At 36.0% G+C, this 13,887-nt stretch overlaps 1 pseudogene; it reads left to right on the top strand.

Annotated features, from left to right (window-relative positions):
• The first annotated feature begins 12,015 nt into the window (after positions 1–12,015).
• The window catches only part of LOC102831302, a 21,348-nt pseudogene continuing 19,476 nt past the window's right edge, over positions 12,016–13,887 (top strand).

Here is a 13,887-nt window from a genome sequence, read left to right as displayed (position 1 = left end):
AAGAGGAATGGTGAAGCATTCATCATAACATTTCAAGATCTATCTTGAAGCACAATGCTGTCTTTGATATGATAACATACATACGCTTACAAGGAAGATCAGTTAAAACAACTATTATTCAAATTTGTGCACAAACCACTAGAACCAGTGATGATGACATTGAAGAATTCTATCATTTTATTCAGTCTGAAAGTGATCGAACATGCAATCAAAATGCATTGAAAATTACTGGTGATTGATGTGAATGTTGGAAACCAACAGAATCAGTAGTTGGAAGATATGTCTGTGGTGATAGAAATGATGCTGGAGATGGCATGAGAATTTGGCAAGACCAATTATTTATTGATTGCAAATGCTTTTAACCAAAAAAAAAGGCAATCATACACATGGACCTTACTAGATGGAATATACAGGAATCAAATTGACTACATCTGTGGGAAGGACCAATGGTAAAGGTCAATAACTTCAGGTAAAATAAGGCAAGGTGCAGACTGTGGAACAGACTACCAATTGCTTAGCTGAAGTTTAAGCTGAAGCTGAAGAAAATTAAAACAAGTCTGCAAGAGCCAAAGTATGACCTTGAACATATCCCACGTGAATTTAGAGATCATATCTAGAACAGATTTGATGCATTAGACACTAATTACTGAAGACAAAGAGGGCTGTGTGATGACATTAAGGATATTATGCAGGAAGACAGCAAGAAGTCATTAAAAAGACAGGAAAGAAAGAAAAGACCAAAATGGTTGTCAGAAGAGTCTCAGAAGCTTACTCTCTAATGAAGTGCTGCTAACGTGAATAGAATTAATAAGATAGTAAAAGAACTAAACAGAAAATTTCAAAGGTCAGCTTGAGAAAACAAAGTCAAATACTATAATGAAATGTATAAAGACCTGGAGTCAGAAAACCAAAAGGAAGAATACACTAAGCATTTCTAAAGCTGCAAGAAGAGAATACAAAATTCAAGCTGTGACTGTAACATTAAAGAATTCTATGTGAAAAATAATGCAGAAAACATCAAAAGAAGATGCAAGGTATACATAGAGTACCAGTACCAGAAAGAAATGGTTGATGTTCAGCCATTTCAAGAGGTAGCATATGATCAAGAACTGATTGTACTGAAGGAAGAAGTCCAAGGTGCACTGAAGATATTGCTGAAACATAACGGTCCAAAAATCAATGGAATACTAATTTAAAATATTCAAAAAACTGGCGTAGTACTCAAGGTTCTCACTCATCTATGACAGGAAATTTGGAAGACCACACCTGGCCACTGAAGGTATTGGAGAAAAACAAGGCTCCAAGAATTGACAGAATACAGATTGAAAGTTTCAACAAACTGATGCAGCACTGTGGCTCTCAATTATCTGTGCCATGAAATTTGGAAGACCACTACCTGAATAAACAGATTGGAAGAGTGCCGGGGTCTGACCCCGACATAGTTGTCACGAGTTTTTGGTTCACGAGGAGGGGAGATCCAGCGGCGATAGGGATAGCGAAAGAATACACAGAGAAACAGAAGAAGGGAGACAATGAGGCACCCCAAAGCCAGGGTGGATACATCACTGGTGGGCAGGCTTGGAACTACAGGCATCATGGCCTCTGCAGGCAGCGACTCACTGCCCTGCAATCTTTAATGGATGCCTTCCAACCCGTAACGCACCGCAATCTTTACTCCATGCCTTCCAACCAGTAATGCACTGTTCTTTACTCCATGCCTGCCAACCAGTAATGCACACCTGGGGAGGCCCGGGCCTCTCTTTTATTTAGGGGAGGAGTTTCACACCAAGCTGGGAGGGACTAAAACAGGATACAGCTAACATCAGTAATTTTCCAGACAGTCAGGTAACTTTACATTGTACTTCACTGGTTCAAATCCCAGGCCAGCAACTTGGATTCTCAGGCTCAATTAACATATCTATAGCCCCTGAGGTCAGTTGGGGGAAGTTGAGAGTTCTGCAGGAGATGCCCAGGTGAATGGGCTGCACCTGGAAAAGGGATTAGGGAGGATGGGTTCTTTGTCTATAGAACAAAGAACCGAGAAGTAGCTAAGATATTTTTAGTTAATCCTTTGGGGAAAGGTTTAACCTTGCAACCTTTAGTCTCGGCTTTAGGAGAATATCACATTTATCTGTGGATTTTCAAAGGCTCCAGTGTATTAATTTAATATATACTCTGGTAACGTAGTGGTTACGAATCGGGCTGCGAACCTTAAGGTCAGCGGTTCGAAACTACCAGCCGCTCCGCGGGAGAAAGATGAGGCTTTCTACTCCCGTAAGGATTTACACCCTCGGAAACCCTGTATAGGGTCGCTATGGGTCGGAACCGACTCGACGGCACATAACAACAACAACAACAACAACAACCTGAATATTAAGATGAAAGCAATTTTCCATTAACTGCCAGTGGCCTCATTTGTTACACTCAGCCCTAGAGGGCCTCGAACCTCTGACTAGTCTTACACGGTCTGCAACAGAAGAGATTCCTATTTATGCCCATTCCAAAGAGAGGTGACTCAATGCAATGCAGAAATCATCTAACAATATCATTAATATCACATACAAGTAAAATTATGCTAAAAATAATTTTTAAATGGCTGTAACAGTACATCCACAGGAACTGCCAGAAACTCAAGTCAGATTCAGAAGAAAACATGAAACCAGGGATATCATTGCTGATGTCAGATGTATGTTGACTGAAGGCAGAGAATACCTGAAAGATAGTTCCTTGTGTTGGTTTTTTTATTTTTTATTTTGATGTTTTAAAATCAGGAAAGGTGTTCTCGAGGGCTATATACTTTCACCAATATTTAAAGAAGTTGGATTATATAAAGAAGAGCATGACCTTGGGATATTGAGCAACCTGTAATATGCAGATGATACAACCTTGCTTGCCCAAAGTAATGAGGACTTAAAATGCTGATGAAGATCAAAGAACAGAAGTGAATTTGCTGCACAAGACCTCTTTAAAGTGTTTAAGAGCAAAGGTATCAGTTTGAGAACTAATGTGTGCCTCACCCAAACCATCTTTTTTCAGTTGCCTCATATGCATGTGAAAGTTGGACAATGAATATGGAACATGGTAGAAGAGTTGATGTAGTTTAGTCATTGTATTAGAAAAGAATATTGAAAGTACCATGGATTGCCAGAAGGAAAAAAATAAATTTGTGTTGGAAGAAGTCCAGCCAGAATGTTCCTTAGTAACAATGAAGGCAAGACTTTATCTCTCATAGTTCGGACATATTTTCAGGAGGGAACAGTCCCTGGAGAAAGCCATTATGCTTAGTAAAATGGAAGGTCAGCAAAAAAGATCAAGACCCCCAATTAGATGGATTGTCGCTGTGGCAGCAGTAATGGGCTCAAGTGTAACAACAAGTATGAGGCTGGAGCAGGACTGGACAGTATTTAGTTCTATTGAGCATAAAGTCGCTCAGAGTAAGAACTGACTCAATGGCACCTAACAACACCATTTATTTTCTCTTCAATAAATTACAATGAATAGTTGAATATCTAATTTGATAATATCTTCTACTGCTGTTGTTGTTGCTAAGTGTCCTCTAGTTAGTTCCTACTCATAACAACCCTGTAGATGGTTTCTGAATAGCAACTGGTGGGTTTGAACAACCAACCTTGTAGTTAGCAGTCCAATGTTTTATCACACCAGGATACCTAATAAGCAGTAATCAATATGGATATAAAAGTAAGAATTTTATAGCCTCGACATTTTTCAAGGAGTTATTGGTAGAAATAGTTAATGTCCTCACATGCTAACTGAAAGGTTTATAGTTTGAATCTACATAGAGGTGTTAAGGAAGAAAGACCTGGAAAACTCCATTAAAAAAATAAAGTCATAATTGACATGATTCATAATTGAATCAATGGTAACTGCTTCATCTTTCACATTTTTTTTTAATTGCAATGGGCTGTTTTCCATGTCTGGGATTTATTTTGTGATTTTTTTTCTTTAAGTGCCGTTGAGTCAGTTCTGACTCATAGTAACCCTGTAAAGGATTTCTCAGGAGCAGCTGGTGGGGTTGAACCATGGACTTTGTTGCTCAAACTGACCTTGCAGTCCAGTGCATTATCCTACAGTGCCACACCAAGATTCCATTTTGAGATATATCACTCAACAAAATTGAATGCTTACAAAATAATGGATCACGTATTAAACAAAGGGGATAAAAAGAAGATAACATTACTTGCCCATATTGTCATAGGCAATGACTCTGAGAAAGGCGTAATATTCAATGTGATTGGGATTATTAAAGCTCAGAGGGTAATAGACTTCAATTTATTGGTTAGGGACACATTAAATGATCCATCATGGCCCTAATTAACATTTTGCTAGGCCAAGAAGTCTATATGCACTGTGACAATAAAATTGCCTTAGATTTGATTTTTCTAAAATTTATTGCTGTTATTTTTTTTAATGAAAGAACTGTTTTTCTACCCATTGATATTATTTTATAACATTATATGTGTCCCTTAAAGCTACATTGCAATATTTTTGAAAAAAGGTAGACATATATTGATGGGTAACTTTCCTTTAGAGAGATGAGGACCAAAAGAGTATTACGTTTACACTGGAAATTTTCATCATAAAATTGTATTAGAAACATTTAGTGACTAAATTGTGAGTCTGAACAATATTGTTAGAGTAAATTCATATGTTTACTTTGCATAACCTTGGTACGTAAAGCAAGATCGATGACTTCTGTTGTGTTAATAATAAATGAATGATGTAAGGTTATTGAACAGGATTAATAATCACAAAGCATCAATCCCCTACCAATTTGGTGACAGCCACAATTTCAAATTCATACCAGTGCATATGAATATTCCCTTTTAAAATGCCTGGGGAAAGGGTCATCTTATAACAATATCAATGTTAGTGATTCAATATATTTAATAAATTTAAAATTCATACATTGAAATCCCTATTGGATTTGTGCATCACTGATTAACCAGTTAAGAAGCATCATCCCTTTAAGTTTGGAATAAATTAGTTTCAATGTATTTCTGTAAGCTTAGGAAAGTATTCCAGGGAAGGGGGCCCTTGGAGATCTTTTATGTTTTCTTCTTTGTTGTTGCTGTTGGTAGGAATGACAAATTCAAGAATGGGGGAGCATTTAATATCAAAAAGAACATTTCAAAATCAATCAACGCTATCTGTGCTAGGAAAATATCCATATGCCTAGAAAAAAAACAGTTACAACCACAATTATTCAGATCACTCAATGTGACCTTGCATTGGGTTTCTGAGGAGCAATTGATGGGTATGAACTGCCAATCTTATGGTTCACAGTCCAGTGCTTTTCCTAAAGTGCCACACCAGGAGTTTAGATCTTCTTTCATGAGAGAGAAACACTTCAATTTGAGTAAATCTAAAGGGTCATGTTGTTGATATTATGTGCTGTCGAGTCAGTTCCCTCTCTTCGTAGCCCTGTATATGGGTTTCCAAGGAGTAGTTGGTGGGTTTGAACCACCAACCTTGTGGCTTGCAGTCCAGTGCTGATTCTCCATTGCCGCACCAAGTGTCAGAATATGAAATTCCCAATTATATCAATGCAGAATATAGCATAAATCCCAAAGTAAAAGTTCACTATTGCTCTTTGGATTCTCTGTTGGCAAATTGTTATTCCTACAAGCCCAAATGCTAGTTGAAATTTAGCTAACTGAAACAGGTCTTTCAGAAATTGGACACAAGGTAAGTTCACTGGAGATAATTCTGGGTAGTTAGAAAGTTTTTAAAGGGAAGAAAAAACTATATATGCATGTGCACACACACATATACTCAAACTCATCATTTACATGTATGATACAACCTTGCTTGCTGAAAATGAAGAGGACATAAAACACTTACTGATGAAGATCAAAGAACACAGCCTTCGGTATGGATTGCATCTCAATGTAAAGAAAACAAAAATCCTTACCACTGGACCAATAAACAACATTCATATCAATGGAGAAAAGATTGAAGTTGTCAAGGACTTCATTCTTTTTGGATCAGCTATCAACACTCACAGAAGCAGCAGTCAAGAGATCAAATGACGTATTGCATTAAGCAAATCTGATGCACGAGACCTTTTTTAAGTGTTGAAGAGCAAAGATGTCAGCTTGAGGACTAAGGTGTGCCTGACCCAAGGTATTTTCAATACCCTCATATGCATGCAAAAGCTGGACAGTGAATAAGGACTGTAGAAGAATTGATGCCTTTGAGTTATGGTGCTGGGGGAGAATATTGAAAGTGCCATGGGCTGCCAAAAGAACCAATAGATCCATTTTGTAAGAAGTGCAGCCAGAGTACTCCTTGGAGGCCAAGATGGCCAAACTTCGTCTCTCATACTTTGGACATATTGTCAGGAGGGACCAGTTGTTGGAGAAGGATATCATGTTTGGTAAGGTAGAGGGTCAGAGAAAAAGAGGAAGACCCCCAATGAGATGGATTGGCCAAGTGGCAGCATCGATAGACTCAAGCGTGGCAATAGTAGTGAAGTTGGCCCAGGATCGGGCAGTGTTTTGTTCTGCTGTGCATAAGGTCTATATGGGTCGGTACCGACTAGATGGCACCTAACAACAACAACAACAACAACAACACTTACTTATACAAAAAGCTGAAAAGACTGTCCTGATGCTGAGGCACTTCTATATTCCTTCTCTCAGTCCTCTACTTTTTGTTGTTGTTGTTGTTTAATTTTCCACTGTCATTATGGGTAAAGAAAAAAGAAAGACGAAATCTTATAGGACTCTCCTCCTTTCCTGCCCAGAAACAACCAATTTCTATTTTTCTACATTTAAAAAAAAATTTATTCAGGTGATTCACCACATATTTATACAGTCTAAATCTTTACTTTATTGCTCATATGGTTACTTTATAAAATAATTTTTCTACTGGAAATTTTATTTGCTTTCACATTTTGTGGTTTTAAAAATAATCATGATTAACATTACTATACATATATGCTTAGGCCTTTTCCTATGACTCCCATGAAAAAATCATAAGAGAATGAATGATTGAGCCAGAGGAGCTGTAATATTTTAATGCTATTGATCCATATTGTCAGTTCATTTTAAATAAAAGCATACTAATTTAAATTTTCACATTTGTGATTAATTTTTTTACAGGCATGGAAGCATTCAATATTATCTGGTGGTATTTTAATATTTGTGAATCTATTGTATAGCATTTTATTAAAAGTGCACTTTTGAAAGTTTTCTAAAGAACATATAATAAACCAAAATAGTTATTTGCTAAATTCCCTAGGCAACTAAACTTTCATTCATTCATTTCTGACTATAATTAAAATTCCTATAGAGAAGCATTGCTAAATTATTTGACAATGAATTTATTAAATAATTATGAATAAATGAATAGTAACAATGTCTTCATATCAAATCAATTTTTATTTCATTATATGTTGCCATAAAACCTTTACCCACAGCATCCTTATTACTGACAATATGAGAATCAACTTTTATGACTCAAGAATGGAGTTGACTTAGCTTAGTTGATTACTGACAATGTAACTTTTATCTACAACAAGAAGACTCAAGAACCAGAAACAAAATTCAATACTTTGCAAACTTTAACAAGAGTAACAAACTAGCTACTGCTGGTTTTCCTGGATAAATATTGACTTTGAAATAACAACGTTGAGTTAAAAATATGTTTGAAAATAAATTTCTGGGTCAGTTTTGAAACATTGCAAGTAATGAAATGTGGTAATAGATTATATGCATTTTAATGAGGTTGTTGTAGCTAGTTGCTGTCTAGTCTGCTCCAAATCACAGTGAACTTGTATATAACAGAATGAAACACTGCTCAATGCCTTTCTACTCTCTAGTAGATATTCAACTGTCAATTTATCATACTGTGGTGGCTTGCATATTGCTGTGATGCTGGTAACTATATCGCTGGTATTTTAAATATCACCAGGGTCACCCATGACAGTCAGCTCTCAGCTAACCTTCCAGAGTAAGACAGACCAGCAAGAAAGAGAGACAGATACTTGTGAGTATTTAGTCACTGAAAAACCTTATGAATAGTAGTAGAACACGGTTATATATTGTGCTATAAGATGAGTTCTTCAGTTTTGAAGGCACTGAAATTAAGACTGGGAAGAACTGCCTCCTCAAAGTAGAGATGATTGTGATGACACAAATGAAGTAAAGCTCTCAAGACTCATATTTAATGATGGGGCACAACACAAAATGAGGAGCAGGAGTTGAAAACATCCATTAATATTCAGAACATAGAATGTATGAAATATGAATATAGGAAGACAGAAAGTTGTCAAAAATGAAATGAAATACATAAACATCTACATCCTAGGCATTAGTGAGCCTAAATGGACTGATAAGTGTTGTTCAGTGTCCCTGAATCGATTCCAACTCATAGAGACACTGTATAGGATGTCTGAGGAGAAGCTGTGTGTTTGAATCACCAACCCGGCAGTTAGCAGTTCAGTGCTTATCATACAGTGCCACACTAGTATCCCAGGACTGATACAGACCCTTGTGGATAAGACAAGCATATTGTACAATGTTGGAAATGACAGAACAAGAGGAATGGTGTCACATTCATAATCAAAAAGAACATTTCAAGATCTATGTTGAAGTACAAAGCTGCCTATGTGTGGCACTGTGGGTTAATGCGCCATACTGCAAAGCCGTTTGAACTGCAAGGTCGGTGGTTCAAGTTCACCAGTCACTCCTCAGAAACCCTATACAGGGTCGCTATGGGTTGGAAATGACTCAGCGGCACTTAACAACAAGAAAAAGGAAGATTAGTTAATACTGCTACTATTCAAGTTTATGCACCAACCACTAAAGCCAGTGATAATGAAACTGAAAATTTTACCAACTTCTTCATTCTGAAATTGATCAGACATGCAATCAAAATGCATAGTGATTGGCATGCAAAACTGGAAAACAAGGAGGAAGGATTGTTGTTGTTAAGTGCTGTTGAGTTGGTTTGACTCATAGAGACCTTGTGTAGGGTTTCTGAGGAGCAGCTGGTGAGTTTGAGCCACCAATCTTATGGTTTAAACTCAACCTTGCATTGCAGTGTTTACCTTACTGTATTATATGAAGATTGGAAGATAAGGTCTTAGTGAACTAAGAAATGATGCTGGAGATTACATGATTGAATTTTGCAAGATCAATGTTTATTAATTGTAAATTCCCTTTTTAAAACAACATAAAAGACAATTATTCACAAGGACCTCACCAGATGGCATTTACAGGTAATCAAATTGACTACATCTGTGAGAAGGACAGAAGATAAGCTCAACATCATCAGTCAAAACAAAGCCGGGGACAGACTGTGGAACAGACCATCAATTGCTCAGATGCAAGTTGAGACTGAAGCTGAAAAAAGTTAAAACTAATCCACAAGATCTAAAAATATGACCTTGAACATGTCCCACATGACTTTAGAGACCATGTCAATAATGGATTTGATGCATTATATACTAATGTTCAAAGACCAGAGGAGTTATAAAGAACACATAAAGGAAGAATGCAAAAGGTCATTAAAAAGAGAGGAAAGAAATAAAAGATCAAAATAGATGACAGAAGAGACTCTGAAACTTGCTTTCCCATTTAGAGATGCAAAGACAAATGATAAAAATAGGAAGCAGGAGAGCTGAACAGAAAATTTCCAAGAGCAGCTCAATAAGACAATGTCAAGTATTAGAATGAAAGATTCAAACACCTGGAGGTAGAAAACCAAAAGGGAAGAACATGCTCAGAATGAAATGAAGAAATGAAGAAAAAAATTCAGAACTTGACTTGCAAACAATAGTGAAGGATTCTATGAGAAAAATGTTGAACGATGCAGAAAGCATAAAAATGATGGAAGGGATAAACAGAGTCACTGTACCAAAAAGAAATGGTTGTTGCTCAACAGTTTCAAAATATAGCATATGATCAAGAACAATGGTACTGTACAAAGAAGTTCAAGATGCACCTAAGGCATTGGCAAAAAACAAGGCTCCAGAATTTGACAGAATACAAATCAAAATCTTTCAGTGAACTGATGCAGTACTTAGTGCTTACTTATCTATACCAAGAAATTTAGAAAACAGCTACCTGGCCAAGCGATTAGAAAAGATCCATATTTGAGCCCAGTTCAAAGAGAAGTAACCCAATGAAATGCAAAAATAATTGAACAATATCATTAATATCACATGCAAAGAAAATTTTGCTTAAGTGAATTAAAACATGATTGCAACAGTACATTGACAGTACTTACTGTCAGAAGAGGACATAGAACTAGGGATATCATCGCTGATATGTCTTTACTGAAAACAGAGATCAACAGAAAGATGTTTACTTGTGCTATATTGATTATACAAAGACTTTTGACTCCCTGGATCATGATAAACTATGAGTAACATTGTAAGGAATGGGCATTCCAGAATATTTAATTGTATTCATGAGGAACCTGTACATAGACCAAGAGGCAGTTGTTTGAATAGAACAAGGGGATAATTACAGCTTTAAAATCAGGTAAGGTGTTTGCCACAGTTGTACCTTTTAACCACATATATTCAATCTGTATGCTGAGCAAAAACAAAAAACCGAGCATTATATGAAGAAGAATGTGGCATCAGGATTGGAGGAAGACATATAAACAATCTGTAAGATTCCAATCATGTTTAGAAAATGTGCTTTGCTGGCTCCCTTACTTACATTGGGTAAAATAAATAAATGAATGAATAACAACAGAAAAAAATAACATATCAAATAAAATACTGCATGTTTCAATATTCTTTTAAATAGTTAAATTGGATAATTATTAGGCATATATATTTAATAGCTACACTGAGGTCAAAAATGTTCAGTGGAACCTGAACTTTGAGATTTAAACATACAATTTTCACTGCTTATTCATTTGAAATTTGCTATTTAACATGAAATTCAAAAGGCAAAATTGGTACTTTTATGTTCTTAACTCTGTCCTATATATATTTAAGCTATGGACTCATAGTGGATTTGAAAAAATGGTGTTAAATATCAATTAGAACTTAATTATATTTAGCATATTTTAATTTTTTTTTTTTTTAAATATAAATTTTCTCACTTTATTTAACAGAAAAGATCCTTGAAAATTTGTAACACTAATATGGAGTCCTGGTGTTACGCTGTAGGATAAGCCCTGGACTTCTGATCATAGGATAGATGGTTCAATTCCACCGGGTGCTCCTTGGAAACCTTATAGAGTGTTGTTATGTAAATATGAGTATATTTTAAAAAGAAATAGTATATAAGCAAGAAGGAAATGTCTAAATAATTTGGCTTTAAGAAAGTGGTTACACCTCACTTTATAGTGTAGATGCAAACAAGTATATAAATATTTACTTGTTCCAAGTTAAACTTCTTATAGCTTTCAACATATGCATTAAATATTAAGTTCTGTGTATTTTAGGGATATTAATTATTTTCACAATTTATATATGATTAAAATACTAAAGCAATTTAAATGACTTAGCCATGGTATCATCATTGATATGTGGCAACATTAGATAAATATTATAGAAATTAAATGCATGTTCTCTTTTTTAAAAAGTTAGAGAACAAGAAGTTAGGCAATATGAAAATATCCATTCTGAAATGTAGAAAGAAAAAAATATAGAGATATAAAAGTTATACTGGAGATAATATGAAAATATATTTATTGAACAAGGACAAAATAATCAAATTAACAAGGTATCCTGGTGAGCTGCTGTAGGATAAACACTGGACAGCAAGGTTGGTTGAACTGCAAGATTGGCAGTTTAAATCATCTAGCTGCTCCTCAGAAACCCTATACAGAGAGTCTTTAAGAGTAGAAACTGATTCACAACAATAACAAAACTGATTGAAGCTAGATTAAAGAAATGTTATGTTATGGATTGAATGGTGTCATCCCAAATTATGTGGTGAAATGATAACTCCTGTATATATATGTGTATATATATATATAATCCTGACTACTGATTGGTTCTTTGGTTTAGAAGTTTAAGGTCATGTCATGGTAGCATGGGGTATCCCAATTAAAAGGCCAAATAATATGCCCAGTGCTTCTGTTCTACCTCCTATTTCATTGCTTCATGCCTGGGATTTTAAATGTTTGCAATTTGCCCTCAAAGACATAACCATTTTTCTTTATTCGAAGGGAACCATAGAGGAAAAAGGAGTGTTAAAAATTGGAGGAGGTAATTGAATGTGTGTCTAATTGCTTTCATGAAAATTCACTAGAAGAATTTTAATTGTAAAAGAAAAAACAAAAAAACACTTGACAGAATTTCAAATTTTCAGTCTTGGTATGGCGCTGCAGGTTAATGCACTGAATTGCAGTTTTGGTTTGAACCACAAGGTCAGTGGTTCAACCTCACCAGGTGCTCATTGAAACTCCTATAAAGGGTTGTTATGAGTTGGAACCGACTTGACATTACTTAACAACATACGACATGGAATCAAGGAGGCAGAATGAACAGCTGAAACTATTACTCTTAGATAATGCTTAAAGTTGAAAACAAAAACCTTTCCTGAAGTCTTCTTAAAACTAAGCAAAAGTTTAGTTTAACTAGTTAAACAAAATGTCTACAATGAGCATTATGTTCAATATCTATCTGTATGGTATCTAATTTGTAACAGCAACTCAAAAGATTACATAGGCACCGTTGTGAACAGTGAGTTATGTTTAACGGGCGAGACACAATTAGAAAAGAAGGGTACGAATGGCTGCAAAGCTGGAAGAATGTAATTAATTGAATTGAATTGTACATTTAGAAACAAATATTCTCAACAATAACAAAACTTCAAACATATATATGTATATATATTGAATAATAAGGAACTTTGCTACTGTTGTTGTTGTTGTTGTTGTTAGGTGCCATCGAGTCAGTACCGACCCATAGCGGTTATGCACAGCAGAACAACACACTGCCCAATCCTGGGCCAACCTCACTACTGTTGCCACACTTGAGTCCATTGATGCTGCCACTTGGCCAATCCATCTCGTTGGGGGTTTTCCTCTTTTTCTCTGACCCTACACCTTTCCAAACATGATATTCTTCTTCAGCGACTGGTCCCACCTGACAGTATGTCCAAAGTATGAGAGATGAAGTTTGCCCATCTTGGCCTCCAAGGAGCACTCTGGCTGCACTTCCAAAACAGATCTCTTGGTTCTTTTGGCAGCCCATGGCATTTTCAATATTCTCCTCCAACACCATAACTCAAAAGCATCAATTCTACAGTCTTCCTTTTTCACTGTTCAGCTTTCGCATGCCTATGAGGTTATTGAAAATACCATGTCTTGGGTCAGGTGCACCTGAGTCCTCAAGCTGACTTCTTTGCTCTTCTAACACTTTAAAAAGGTCTCATGCAGCAGATTTTCCTACTGCAATACACTGTTTGATTTCTTAACTGCTGCTTCCATGAGTGTTGATATTTGATCCAAGAAGAATGAAGTCCTTGACAACTTCAATCTTTTCTCATTGGTAAGAATGCTGTTTACTGGTCCAGTGGTGAGAATTTTTGTTGTCTTTACATTGAGATGCAATCCATACTGAAGGCTGTGTTCCTTGATCTTCATCAGTAAATGTTTTAAGTCCTCTTCACTCTCAGCAAGCAAAGTTATATTATCTGCATACCACAGATTGTTAATGAGTCTTTCTCCAAATCTGATGCCACTTTTTTCTTCATATAACCCAGCTTCTTGGATTATTTGCTCAGCATACAAATTGAATAAGTATGGTGAAAGAATACAACCTTATCGCAACCCTTTTTTAATTTTAAACCATTCATTGTTCCCATGTTCTGTTCAAACAACTGCCTCTTGGTTCAGGTACAGATTCCTCATGAGCACAATTAAGTGTCCAGGAATACTCATACTTCGCAA

The sequence above is a fragment of the Chrysochloris asiatica genome, unplaced genomic scaffold, assembly GCF_000296735.1.
Source record: "Chrysochloris asiatica unplaced genomic scaffold, ChrAsi1.0 scaffold00024, whole genome shotgun sequence".
In the NCBI taxonomy this organism is placed as follows: domain Eukaryota; kingdom Metazoa; phylum Chordata; class Mammalia; order Afrosoricida; family Chrysochloridae; genus Chrysochloris; species Chrysochloris asiatica.
The sequence above is the reverse complement of the archived record's forward strand: the minus strand, read 5'-3'. Positions and strand labels throughout refer to the sequence as shown.